Here is a 12,312-nt window from a genome sequence, read left to right as displayed (position 1 = left end):
TCGCAACACCTCCGTGCTCCAATTTTTCCTTGCTGATTTGAGCAGAGATCAGCGAGCAATGCAAAATTGATCTACCGTGGCTTCGGATTGGAGCGAGGCCCAAGACTTCTGGTTGAATTTCAGGAAGGAACCGACATATCAAACGGTAAATGCAATAATGGCGCGGATGAGATACAAAACCATGCGTGCAGAGCACAATGGATTAGGAATCCATCACCTCAAACACTCGGCCACCTCGTCGCATGAATATTGCTCAGAAAGCCCATTTATTTGATTCGTTCAATGGAAAATCCTCGACTCAAAGGTCAAAATGCAAGAAAACCACATTTCAATCACCAGTTATCAGATTCTGAAGGCACAGCTTTGACAGGTGGTAGCGTGGCCGAGCGGTCTAAGGCGCTGGATTAAGGCTCCAGTCTCTTCGGGGGCGTGGGTTCGAATCCCACCGTTGCCAGCGTCAAAGTGCTTGCTATTTTTTCCTCATCACCAAACATCCTTCTTTTCCAAGCATCACCAGGCGGGACATTGCTGTTGTTCGGGCATGACTGCCCCACCTGATGCGCTTCGCCTTGATCGTATCCACATCCATGCTCTGCGTTGAGGTCGCAGTTTGTTCGGTTTGAATACGAGCTGCAGTATAGTTTCGATTACCTCTTTTGTTCTCTACCACATACACCAATAGAATGCAGCAAGAAATCAACATTTTGCACAAAAAAGAAATATTTTTTGTTGCTGACAAAAACCTAACCATTCCTTCAAATCCAGCACTCTCACATGCCTGTACTTGATGCTCCACAGTTCAAACTGGCCTGTTTTCCCCACTTCTTCTTCCTTCCACAGCCAATATGCCGCCTTTCCTTTCTTCCTTCCACTTCATGGAAACATTCCTGCTGCATTGCCGACTCCAGCATTCACTTTCATGATCTCACGCCTTGAAGTTTGTTCTGCTGCGAACACTGTTTCTATTGGGCGGATGTCCGATTCGCACCAATGTTCATTTGCGCCTTGAAACCAGTCGATACATTTCGATCTGCGTGACCGCTCGACAGACAAACACGATGAAAGCAGGGCTGGCCTCTGGAAAGACAGCCGCCCGATTGTTCACGAATTTTACTTGTCGAATCTTGTGATCCAGGTGATGGTAACTGAAGAACTGGATTTTGTTTTGATGCTTTTTGGATTTTTTTCTTTCAGCAGTTGAGTTGCGTGACCGACGGGCAGCGCGACAGAGCTGCGAGTGGCGGTTGAGAGGTGCACATTTGGCAAGTTGGGGCGGCCCAGGAAGATCGGAAGTGTTCCGCCTTGATCTTAATAGTTCTGTTTAAACATGGGATTGAATCGAGTAGAGGATAAATGTAAAGAGCGCCTGTGGCGAAAAAGGAGCGATTGCAGGCCAAGAGCGAAAGGTGGTTCAGATTTTCGTGGCGCAGGAAGCTGTGTGCGGATAAGCCAGATTTTAAAGCGAGTGTGTCGGAAAGTAAAGAGCGATGTTGTGTGTGAGTAGAGCTCAAGACAGTTGTGCTTGAAGCTGCGCCCTTGAGTAAAGTTTCAAGTTGTCAGGAAAAGGGCTATCGTGAAAGCTCAAAAATAAATCCAGAAACTGCTGGCAACACTCAGCAGGTCAGGTATTATCTGTGGACAGATACTCGCTTTACCGGGGCGTCATTGTGCACATTATTGATACTTCACGTTATTCACATCTAACACTCGCAACACCTCCGTGCACCAATTTTTCCTTGCTGATTTGAGCAGAGATCAGCGAGCAATGCAAAATTGATCTACCGTGGCTTCGGATTGGAGCGAGGCCCAAGACTTCTGGTTGAATTTCAGGAAGGAACCGACACATCAAACGGTAAATGCAATAATGGCGCGGATGAGATACAAAACCATGCGTGCAGAGCACAATGGATTAGGAATCCATCACCTCAAACACTCGGCCACCTCGTCGCATGAATATTGCTCAGAAAGCCCATTTATTTGATTCGTTCAATGGAAAATCCTCGACTCAAAGGTCAAAATGCAAGAAAAACACATTTCAATCACCAGATATCAGATTCTGAAGGCAGAGCTTTTACAGGTGTTAGCGTGGCCGAGCGGTCTTAGGCGATTCATTCAGGCTCCAGTCTCTTCGGGGGCGTAGGTTCGAATCCCACCGCTGCCAGCGTGTAAAGTGCTTGCTATTTTTTCCTCATCACCAAACATCCTTCTTTTCCAAGCAGCACCGGGCGCGACATTGCTGTTGTTCTGGCATGACTGCCCCACCTGATGCGCTTCGCCTTGATCGTATCCTCGTCCATGCTCTGCGTTGAGGTCGCAGTTTGTTCGGTTTGAATACGAGCTACAGTATAGTTTCGATTACCTCTTTTGTTCTCTACCACATACACTAATAGAATGCAGCAAGAAATCAATCTTTTGCACAAAAAAGAAATATTTTTTGTTGCTGGCAAAAACCTAACCATTCCTTCAAATCCAGCACGCTCACATGCCTGTACTTGATGCTCCACAGTTCAAACTGGCCTGTTTTCCCCACTTTTTCTTCCTTCCACAGCCAATATGCCGCCTTTCCTTTCTTCCTTCCACTTCATGGAAACTTTCCTGCGGCATTGCCGACTCCAGCATTCACTTTCATGATCGCACGCCTTCAAGTTTGTTCTGCTGCGACCACTGTTTCTATTGGGCAGATGTCCGATTCGCACCAATGTTCATTTGCTCCTTGAAACCAGTCGATACATTTCGATCTGCGTGACCGCTCGACAGACAAACACGATGAAAGCAGGGCTGGCCTCTGGAACGACAGCCGCCCGATTGTTCACGAATATTACTTGTCGAATCTTGTGATCCAGGTGATGGTAACTGAAGAACTGGATTTTGTTTTGATGCTTTTTGGATTTTTTCTTTCAGCAGTTGAGTTGCGTGACCGACGGGCAGCGCAACAGAGCTGCGAGTGGCGGTTGAGAGGTGCACATTTGGCAAGTTGGGGCGGCCCAGGAAGATCGGACGTGTTCCGCCTTGATCTTAATAGTTCTGTTTAAACATGGGATTGAATCGAGTAGAGGATAAATGTAAAGAGCGCCTGTGGCGAAAAAGGAGCGATTGCAGGCCAAGAGCGAAAGGTGTTTCAAATTTTCGTGGCGCAGGAAGCTGTGTGCGGATAAGCCAGATTTTAAAGCGAGTGTGTCGGAAAGCAAAGAGCGATGTTGTGTGTGAGGAGAGCTCAAGAAAGTTGTGCTTGAAGCTGCGCCCTTGAGTAAAGTTTCAAGTTGTCAGGAAAAGGGCTATCGTGAAAGCTCAAAAATAAATCCAGAAACTGCTGGCAACACTCAGCAGGTCAGGTATTATCTGTGGACAGATACTCGCTTTACCGGGGCGTCATTGTGCACTTTCTTGATACTTCACGTTATTCACATCTAACACTCGCAACACCTCCGTGCTCCAATTTTTCCTTGCTGATTTGAGCAGAGATCAGCGAGCAATGCAAAATTGATCTACCGTGGCTTCGGATTGGAGCGAGGCCCAAGACTTCTGGTTGAATTTCAGGAAGGAACCGACATATCAAACGGTAAATGCAATAATGGCGCGGATGAGATACAAAACCATGCGTGCAGAGCACAATGGATTAGGAATCCATCACCTCAAACACTCGGCCACCTCGTCGCATGAATATTGCTCAGAAAGCCCATTTATTTGATTCGTTCAATGGAAAATCCTCGACTCAAAGGTCAAAATGCAAGAAAACCACATTTCAATCACCAGTTATCAGATTCTGAAGGCACAGCTTTGACAGGTGGTAGCGTGGCCGAGCGGTCTAAGGCGCTGGATTAAGGCTCCAGTCTCTTCGGGGGCGTGGGTTCGAATCCCACCGTTGCCAGCGTCAAAGTGCTTGCTATTTTTTCCTCATCACCAAACATCCTTCTTTTCCAAGCATCACCAGGCGGGACATTGCTGTTGTTCGGGCATGACTGCCCCACCTGATGCGCTTCGCCTTGATCGTATCCACATCCATGCTCTGCGTTGAGGTCGCAGTTTGTTCGGTTTGAATACGAGCTGCAGTATAGTTTCGATTACCTCTTTTGTTCTCTACCACATACACCAATAGAATGCAGCAAGAAATCAACATTTTGCACAAAAAAGAAATATTTTTTGTTGCTGACAAAAACCTAACCATTCCTTCAAATCCAGCACTCTCACATGCCTGTACTTGATGCTCCACAGTTCAAACTGGCCTGTTTTCCCCACTTCTTCTTCCTTCCACAGCCAATATGCCGCCTTTCCTTTCTTCCTTCCACTTCATGGAAACATTCCTGCTGCATTGCCGACTCCAGCATTCACTTTCATGATCTCACGCCTTGAAGTTTGTTCTGCTGCGAACACTGTTTCTATTGGGCGGATGTCCGATTCGCACCAATGTTCATTTGCGCCTTGAAACCAGTCGATACATTTCGATCTGCGTGACCGCTCGACAGACAAACACGATGAAAGCAGGGCTGGCCTCTGGAAAGACAGCCGCCCGATTGTTCACGAATTTTACTTGTCGAATCTTGTGATCCAGGTGATGGTAACTGAAGAACTGGATTTTGTTTTGATGCTTTTTGGATTTTTTTCTTTCAGCAGTTGAGTTGCGTGACCGACGGGCAGCGCGACAGAGCTGCGAGTGGCGGTTGAGAGGTGCACATTTGGCAAGTTGGGGCGGCCCAGGAAGATCGGAAGTGTTCCGCCTTGATCTTAATAGTTCTGTTTAAACATGGGATTGAATCGAGTAGAGGATAAATGTAAAGAGCGCCTGTGGCGAAAAAGGAGCGATTGCAGGCCAAGAGCGAAAGGTGGTTCAGATTTTCGTGGCGCAGGAAGCTGTGTGCGGATAAGCCAGATTTTAAAGCGAGTGTGTCGGAAAGTAAAGAGCGATGTTGTGTGTGAGTAGAGCTCAAGACAGTTGTGCTTGAAGCTGCGCCCTTGAGTAAAGTTTCAAGTTGTCAGGAAAAGGGCTATCGTGAAAGCTCAAAAATAAATCCAGAAACTGCTGGCAACACTCAGCAGGTCAGGTATTATCTGTGGACAGATACTCGCTTTACCGGGGCGTCATTGTGCACATTATTGATACTTCACGTTATTCACATCTAACACTCGCAACACCTCCGTGCACCAATTTTTCCTTGCTGATTTGAGCAGAGATCAGCGAGCAATGCAAAATTGATCTACCGTGGCTTCGGATTGGAGCGAGGCCCAAGACTTCTGGTTGAATTTCAGGAAGGAACCGACACATCAAACGGTAAATGCAATAATGGCGCGGATGAGATACAAAACCATGCGTGCAGAGCACAATGGATTAGGAATCCATCACCTCAAACACTCGGCCACCTCGTCGCATGAATATTGCTCAGAAAGCCCATTTATTTGATTCGTTCAATGGAAAATCCTCGACTCAAAGGTCAAAATGCAAGAAAACCACATTTCAATCACCAGATATCAGATTCTGAAGGCAGAATTTTGACAGGTGTTAGCGTGGCCGAGCGGTCTTAGGCGATTCATTCAGGCTCCAGTCTCTTCGGGGGCGTAGGTTCGAATCCCACCGCTGCCAGCGTGTAAAGTGCTTGCTATTTTTTCCTCATCACCAAACATCCTTCTTTTCCAAGCAGCACCGGGCGCGACATTGCTGTTGTTCGGGCATGACTGCCCCACCTGATGCGCTTCGCCTTGATCGTATCCTCGTCCATGCTCTGCGTTGAGGTCGCAGTTTGTTCGGTTTGAATACGAGCTACAGTATAGTTTCGATTACCTCTTTTGTTCTCTACCACATACACTAATAGAATGCAGCAAGAAATCAATCTTTTGCACAAAAAAGAAATATTTTTTGTTGCTGGCAAAAACCTAACCATTCCTTCAAATCCAGCACGCTCACATGCCTGTACTTGATGCTCCACAGTTCAAACTGGCCTGTTTTCCCCACTTTTTCTTCCTTCCACAGCCAATATGCCGCCTTTCCTTTCTTCCTTCCACTTCATGGAAACTTTCCTGCGGCATTGCCGACTCCAGCATTCACTTTCATGATCGCACGCCTTCAAGTTTGTTCTGCTGCGACCACTGTTTCTATTGGGCAGATGTCCGATTCGCACCAATGTTCATTTGCTCCTTGAAACCAGTCGATACATTTCGATCTGCGTGACCGCTCGACAGACAAACACGATGAAAGCAGGGCTGGCCTCTGGAACGACAGCCGCCCGATTGTTCACGAATATTACTTGTCGAATCTTGTGATCCAGGTGATGGTAACTGAAGAACTGGATTTTGTTTTGATGCTTTTTGGATTTTTTCTTTCAGCAGTTGAGTTGCGTGACCGACGGGCAGCGCAACAGAGCTGCGAGTGGCGGTTGAGAGGTGCACATTTGGCAAGTTGGGGCGGCCCAGGAAGATCGGACGTGTTCCGCCTTGATCTTAATAGTTCTGTTTAAACATGGGATTGAATCGAGTAGAGGATAAATGTAAAGAGCGCCTGTGGCGAAAAAGGAGCGATTGCAGGCCAAGAGCGAAAGGTGTTTCAAATTTTCGTGGCGCAGGAAGCTGTGTGCGGATAAGCCAGATTTTAAAGCGAGTGTGTCGGAAAGCAAAGAGCGATGTTGTGTGTGAGGAGAGCTCAAGAAAGTTGTGCTTGAAGCTGCGCCCTTGAGTAAAGTTTCAAGTTGTCAGGAAAAGGGCTATCGTGAAAGCTCAACAATAAATCCAGAAACTGCTGGCAACACTCAGCAGGTCAGGTATCATCTGTGGACAGATACTCGCTTTACCGGGGCGTCATTGTGCACTTTATTGATACTTCACGTTATTCATATCTTACACACGCAACACCTCCGTGCACCAATTTTTCCTTGCTGATTTGAGCAGAGATCAGCGAGCAATGCAAAATTCATCCACCGTGGCTTCGGATTGGAGCGAGGCCCAAGACTTCTGGTTGAATTTCAGGAAGGAACCGACACATCAAACGGTAAATGCAATAATGGCGCGGATGAGATACAAAACCATGCGTGCAGAGCACAATGGATTAGGAATCCATCACCTCAAACACTCGGCCACCTCGTCGCATGAATATTGCTCAGAAAGCCCATTTATTTGATTCGTTCAATGGAAAATCCTCGACTCAAAGGTCAAAATGCAAGAAAACCACATTTCAATCACCAGTTATCAGATTCTGAAGGCACAGCTTTGACAGGTGGTAGCGTGGCCGAGCGGTCTAAGGCGCTGGATTAAGGCTCCAACCTTTTCGGGGGCGTGGGTTCGAATCCCACCGCTGCCAGCTTGTGAAGTGCTTGCTGTTTTTTCCTCATCACCAAGCAACACCGGGCGCGACATTGCTGTTGTTCGGGCATGACTGCCCCACCTGATGCGCTTCGCCTTGATCGTATCCTCGTCCATGCTCTGCGTTGAGGTCGCAGTTTGTTCGATTTGAATACGAGCTACAGTATAGTTTCGATTACCTCTTTTGTTCTCTACCACATACACTAATAGAATGCAGCAAGAAATCAATCTTTTGCACAAAAAAGAAATATTTTTTGTTGCTGGCAAAAACCGAACCATTCCTTCAAATCCAGCACGCTCACATGCCCGTACTTGATGCTCCACAGTTCAAACTGGCCTGTTTTCCCCACTTTTTCTTCCTTCCACAGCCAATATGCCGCCTTTCCTTTCTTCCTTCCACTTCATGGAAACTTTCCAGCGGCATTGCCGACTCCAGCATTCACTTTCATGATCTCACGCCTTTAAGTTTGTTCTGCTGCGACCACTGTTTCTGTTGGGCAGATGTCCGATTCGCACCAATGTTCATTTGCGCCTTGAAACCAGTCGATACATTTCGATCTGCGTGACCGCTCGACAGACAAACACGATGAAAGCAGGGCTGGCCTCTGGAAAGACAGCCGCCCGATTGTTCACGAATATTACTTGTCGAATCTTGTGATCCAGGTGATGGTAACTGAAGAACTGGATTTTGTTTTGATGCTTTTTGGATTTTTTCTTTCAGCAGTTGAGTTGCGTGACCGACGGGCAGCGCTACAGAGCTGCGAGTGGCGGTTGAGAGGTGCACATTTGGCAAGTTGGGGCGGCCCAGGAAGATCGGACGTGTTCCGCCTTGATCTTAATAGTTCTGTTTAAACATGGGATTGAATCGAGTAGAGGATAAAAGTAAAGAGCGCCTGTGGCGAAAAAGGAGCGATTGCAGGCCAAGAGCGAAAGGTGTTTCAAATTTTCGTGGCGCAGGAAGCTGTGTGCGGATAAGCCAGATTTTAAAGCGAGTGTGTCGGAAAGCAAAGAGCGATGTTGTGTGTGAGGAGAGCTCAAGAAAGTTGTGCTTGAAGCTGCGCCCTTGAGTAAAGTTTCAAGTTGTCAGGAAAAGGGCTATCGTGAAAGCTCAACAATAAATCCAGAAACTGCTGGCAACACTCAGCAGGTCAGGTATTATCTGTGGACAGATACTCGCTTTACCGGGGCGTCATTGTGCACTTTATTGATACTTCACGTTATTCACATCTAACACTCGCAACACCTCCGTGCACCAATTTTTCCTTGCTGATTTGAGCAGAGATCAGCGAGCAATGCAAAATTCATCCACCGTGGCTTCGGATTGGAGCGAGGCCCAAGACTTCTGGTTGAATTTCAGGAAGGAACCGACATATCAAACGGTAAATGCAATAATGGCGCGGATGAGATACAAAACCATGCGTGCAGAGCACAATGGATTAGGAATCCATCACCTCAAACACTCGGCCACCTCGTCGCATGAATATTGCTCAGAAAGCCCATTTATTTGATTCGTTCAATGGAAAATCCTCGACTCAAAGGTCAAAATGCAAGAAAACCACATTTCAATCACCAGTTATCAGATTCTGAAGGCACAGCTTTGACAGGTGGTAGCGTGGCCGAGCGGTCTAAGGCGCTGGATTAAGGCTCCAGTCTCTTCGGGGGCGTGGGTTCGAATCCCACCGTTGCCAGCGTTAAAGTGCTTGCTATTTTTTCCTCATCACCAAACATCCTTCTTTTCCAAGCAGCACCGGGCGCGACATTGCTGTTGTTCGGGCATGACTGCCCCACCTGATGCGCTTCGCCTTGATCGTATCCTCGTCCATGCTCTGCGTTGAGGTCGCAGTTTGTTCGGTTTGAATACGAGCTACAGTTTCGTTTCGATTACCTCTTTTGTTCTCTACCACATACACTAATAGAATGCAGCAAGAAATCAATCTTTTGCACAAAAAAAAAATATTTTTTGTTGCTGGCAAAAACCGAACCATTCCTTCAAATCCAGCACTCTCACATGCCTGTTCTTGATGCTCCACAGTTCAAACTGGCCAGTTTTCCCCACTTTTTCTTCCTTCCACAGCCAATATGCCGCCTTTCCTTTCTTCCTTCCACTTCATGGAAACTTTCCTGCGGCATTGCCGACTCCAGCATTCACTTTCATGATCGCACGCCTTCAAGTTTGTTCTGCTGCGACCACTGTTTCTATTGGGCAGATGTCCGATTCGCACCAATGTTCATTTGCTCCTTGATACCAGTCGATACATTTCGATCTGCGTGACCGCTCGACAGACAAACACGATGAAAGCAGTGCTGGCCTCTGGAAAGCCAGCCGCCCGATTGTTCACTTATTTTACTTGTCGAATCTTGTGATCCAGGTGATGGTAACTGAAGAACTGGATTTTGTTTTGATGCTTTTTGGATTTTTTCTTTCAGCAGTTGAGTTGCGTGACCGACGAGCAGCGCTGCAGAGCAGCGAGTGGCGGTTGAGAGGTGCACATTTGGCAAGTTGGGGCGGCCCAGGAAGATCGGACGTGTTCCGCCTTGATCTTAATAGTTCTGTTTAAACATGGGATTGAATCGAGTAGAGGATAAATGTAAAGAGCGCCTGTGGCGAAAAAGGAGCGATTGCAGGCCAGGAGCGAAAGGTGTTTCAAATTTTCCTGGCGCAGGAAGCTGTGTGCGCATAAGCCAGATTTTAAAGCGAGTGTGTCGGAAAGCAAAGAGCGATGTTGTGTGTGAGTAGAGCTCAAGAAAGTTGTGCTTGAAGCTGCGCCCTTGAGTAAAGTTTCAAGTTGTCAGGAAAAGGGCTATCGTGAAAGCTCAAAAATAAATCCAGAAACTGCTGGCAACACTCAGCAGGTCAGGTATTATCTGTGGACAGATACTCGCTTTACCGGGGCGTCATTGTGCACTTTCTTGATACTTCACGTTATTCACATCTAACACTCGCAACACCTCCGTGCACCAATCAGGACCTTGCTGATTTGAGCAGAGATGAGCGAGCAATGCAAAATTCATCCACCGTGGCTTCGGATTGGAGCGAGGCCCACGACTTCTGGTTGAATTTCAGGAAGGAACCGACACATCAAACGGTAAATGCAATAATGGCGCGGATGAGATACAAAACCATGCGTGCAGAGCACAATGGATTAGGAATCCATCACCTCAAACACTCGGCCACCTCGTCGCATGAATATTGCTCAGAAAGCCCATTTATTTGATTCGTTCAATGGAAAATCCTCGACTCAAAGGTCAAAATGCAAGAAAACCACATTTCAATCACCAGATATCATGTTCTGAAGGCAGAACTTTGAAATGTGGTCGCGTGGCCGCGTGGCCGAGCGGTCGAAGGCGCTGGATTAAGGCTCCAGTCTCTTCGGGGGCGTGGGTTCGAATCCCACCGCTGCCAGCGTGTAAAGTGCTTGCTATTTTTTCCTCATCACCAAACATCCTTGTTTTCCAAGCAGCACCGGGCGCGACTTTGCTGTTGTTCGGGCATGACTGCCCCACCTGATGCGCTTCGCCTTGATCGTATCCTTGTCCATGTTCTGCGTTGAGGTCGCAGTTTGTTCGGTTTGAATACGAGCTACAGTATAGTTTCGATTACCTCTTTTGTTCTCTACCACATACACCAATAGAATGCAGCAAGAAATCAATCTTTTGCACAAAAAAGAAATATTTTTTGTTGCTGGCAAAAACCTAACCATTCCTTCAAATCCAGCACTCTCACATGCCTGTACTTGATGCTCCACAGTTCAAACTGGCCTGTTTTCCCCACTTTTTCTTCCTTCCACAGCCAATATGCCGCCTTTCCTTTCTTCCTTCCACTTCATGGAAACTTTCCTGCTGCATTGCCGACTCCAGCATTCACTTTCATGATCTCACGCCTTTAAGTTTGTTCTGCTGCGACCACTGTTTCGATTGGGCAGATGTCCGATTCGCACCAATGTTCATTTGCGCCTTGAAACCAGTCGATACATTTCGATCTGCGTGACCGCTCGACAGACAAACACGATGAAAGCAGGGCTGGCCTCTGGAAAGACAGCCGCCCGATTGTTCACGAATTTTACTTGTCGAATCTTGTGATCCAGGTGATGGTAACTGAAGAACTGGATTTTGTTTTGATGCTTTTTGGATTTTTTCTTTCAGCAGTTGAGTTGCGTGACCGACGGGCAGCGCTGCAGAGCTGCGAGTGGCGCTTGACAGGTGCACATTTGGCAAGTTGGGGCGGCCCAGGAAGATCGGAAGTGTTCCGCCTTGATCTTAATAGTTCTGTTTAAACATGGGATTGAATCGAGTAGAGGATAAATGTAAAGAGCGCCTGTGGCGAAAAAGGAGCGATTGCAGGCCAAGAGCGAAAGGTGTTTCAAATTTTCGTGGCGCAGGAAGCTGTGCGCGGATAAGCCAGATTTTAAAGCGAGTGTGTAGGAAAGTAAAGAGCGATGTTGTGTGTGAGTAGAGCTCAAGAAAGTTGTGCTTGAAGCTGCGCCCTTGAGCAAAGTTTCAAGTTGTCAGGAAAAGGGCTATCGTGAAATCTCAAAAATAAATCCAGAAACTGCTGGCAACACTCAGCAGGTCAGGTATTATCTGTGGACAGATACTCGCTTTACCGGGGCGTCATTGTGCACTTTCTTGATACTTCACGTTATTCACATCTAACACTCGCAACACCTCCGTGCACCAATTTTTCCTTGCTGATTTGAGCAGAGATCAGCGAGCAATGCAAAATTCATCCACCGTGGCTTCGGATTGGAGCGAGGCCCAAGACTTCTGGTTGAATTTCAGGAAGGAACCGACACATCAAACGGTAAATGCAATAATGGCGCGGATGAGATACAAAACCATGCGTGCAGAGGACAATGGATTAGGAATCCATCACCTCAAACACTCGGCCACCTCGTCGCATGAATATTGCTCAGAAAGCCCATTTATTTGATTCGTTCAATGGAAAATCCTCGACTCAACGGTCAAAATGCAAGAAAACCACATTTCAATCACGAGATTTCACGCACAACCTGCAGTCACCTGACTCCA

At 47.1% G+C, this 12,312-nt stretch overlaps 5 non-coding genes across 5 annotated transcripts; all 5 read left to right on the top strand.

The window, feature by feature from the left end:
• Positions 1 to 372: 372 nt before the first annotated feature.
• Positions 373 to 454, top strand: trnal-aag (transfer RNA leucine (anticodon AAG)). Its single transcript has one exon. It is a non-coding gene; the product is annotated as a tRNA-Leu (tRNA).
• Positions 455 to 3,786: 3,332 nt separating this feature from the next.
• Positions 3,787 to 3,868, top strand: trnal-aag (transfer RNA leucine (anticodon AAG)). The gene has a single exon. It is a non-coding gene; the product is annotated as a tRNA-Leu (tRNA).
• Positions 3,869 to 7,200: 3,332 nt separating this feature from the next.
• trnal-aag (transfer RNA leucine (anticodon AAG)) lies at positions 7,201 to 7,282 on the top strand. The gene has a single exon. It is a non-coding gene; the product is annotated as a tRNA-Leu (tRNA).
• Positions 7,283 to 8,890: 1,608 nt separating this feature from the next.
• trnal-aag (transfer RNA leucine (anticodon AAG)) lies at positions 8,891 to 8,972 on the top strand. Its single transcript has one exon. It is a non-coding gene; the product is annotated as a tRNA-Leu (tRNA).
• Positions 8,973 to 10,605: 1,633 nt separating this feature from the next.
• Positions 10,606 to 10,687, top strand: trnal-aag (transfer RNA leucine (anticodon AAG)). The gene has a single exon. It is a non-coding gene; the product is annotated as a tRNA-Leu (tRNA).
• The last annotated feature ends 1,625 nt before the right edge of the window (positions 10,688 to 12,312 follow it).

Source organism: Heptranchias perlo, chromosome 35 (genome assembly GCF_035084215.1).
Source record: "Heptranchias perlo isolate sHepPer1 chromosome 35, sHepPer1.hap1, whole genome shotgun sequence".
Taxonomy (NCBI): Eukaryota; Metazoa; Chordata; class Chondrichthyes; order Hexanchiformes; family Hexanchidae; genus Heptranchias; species Heptranchias perlo.
This window is presented reverse-complemented; position numbering and strand designations above follow the sequence as displayed.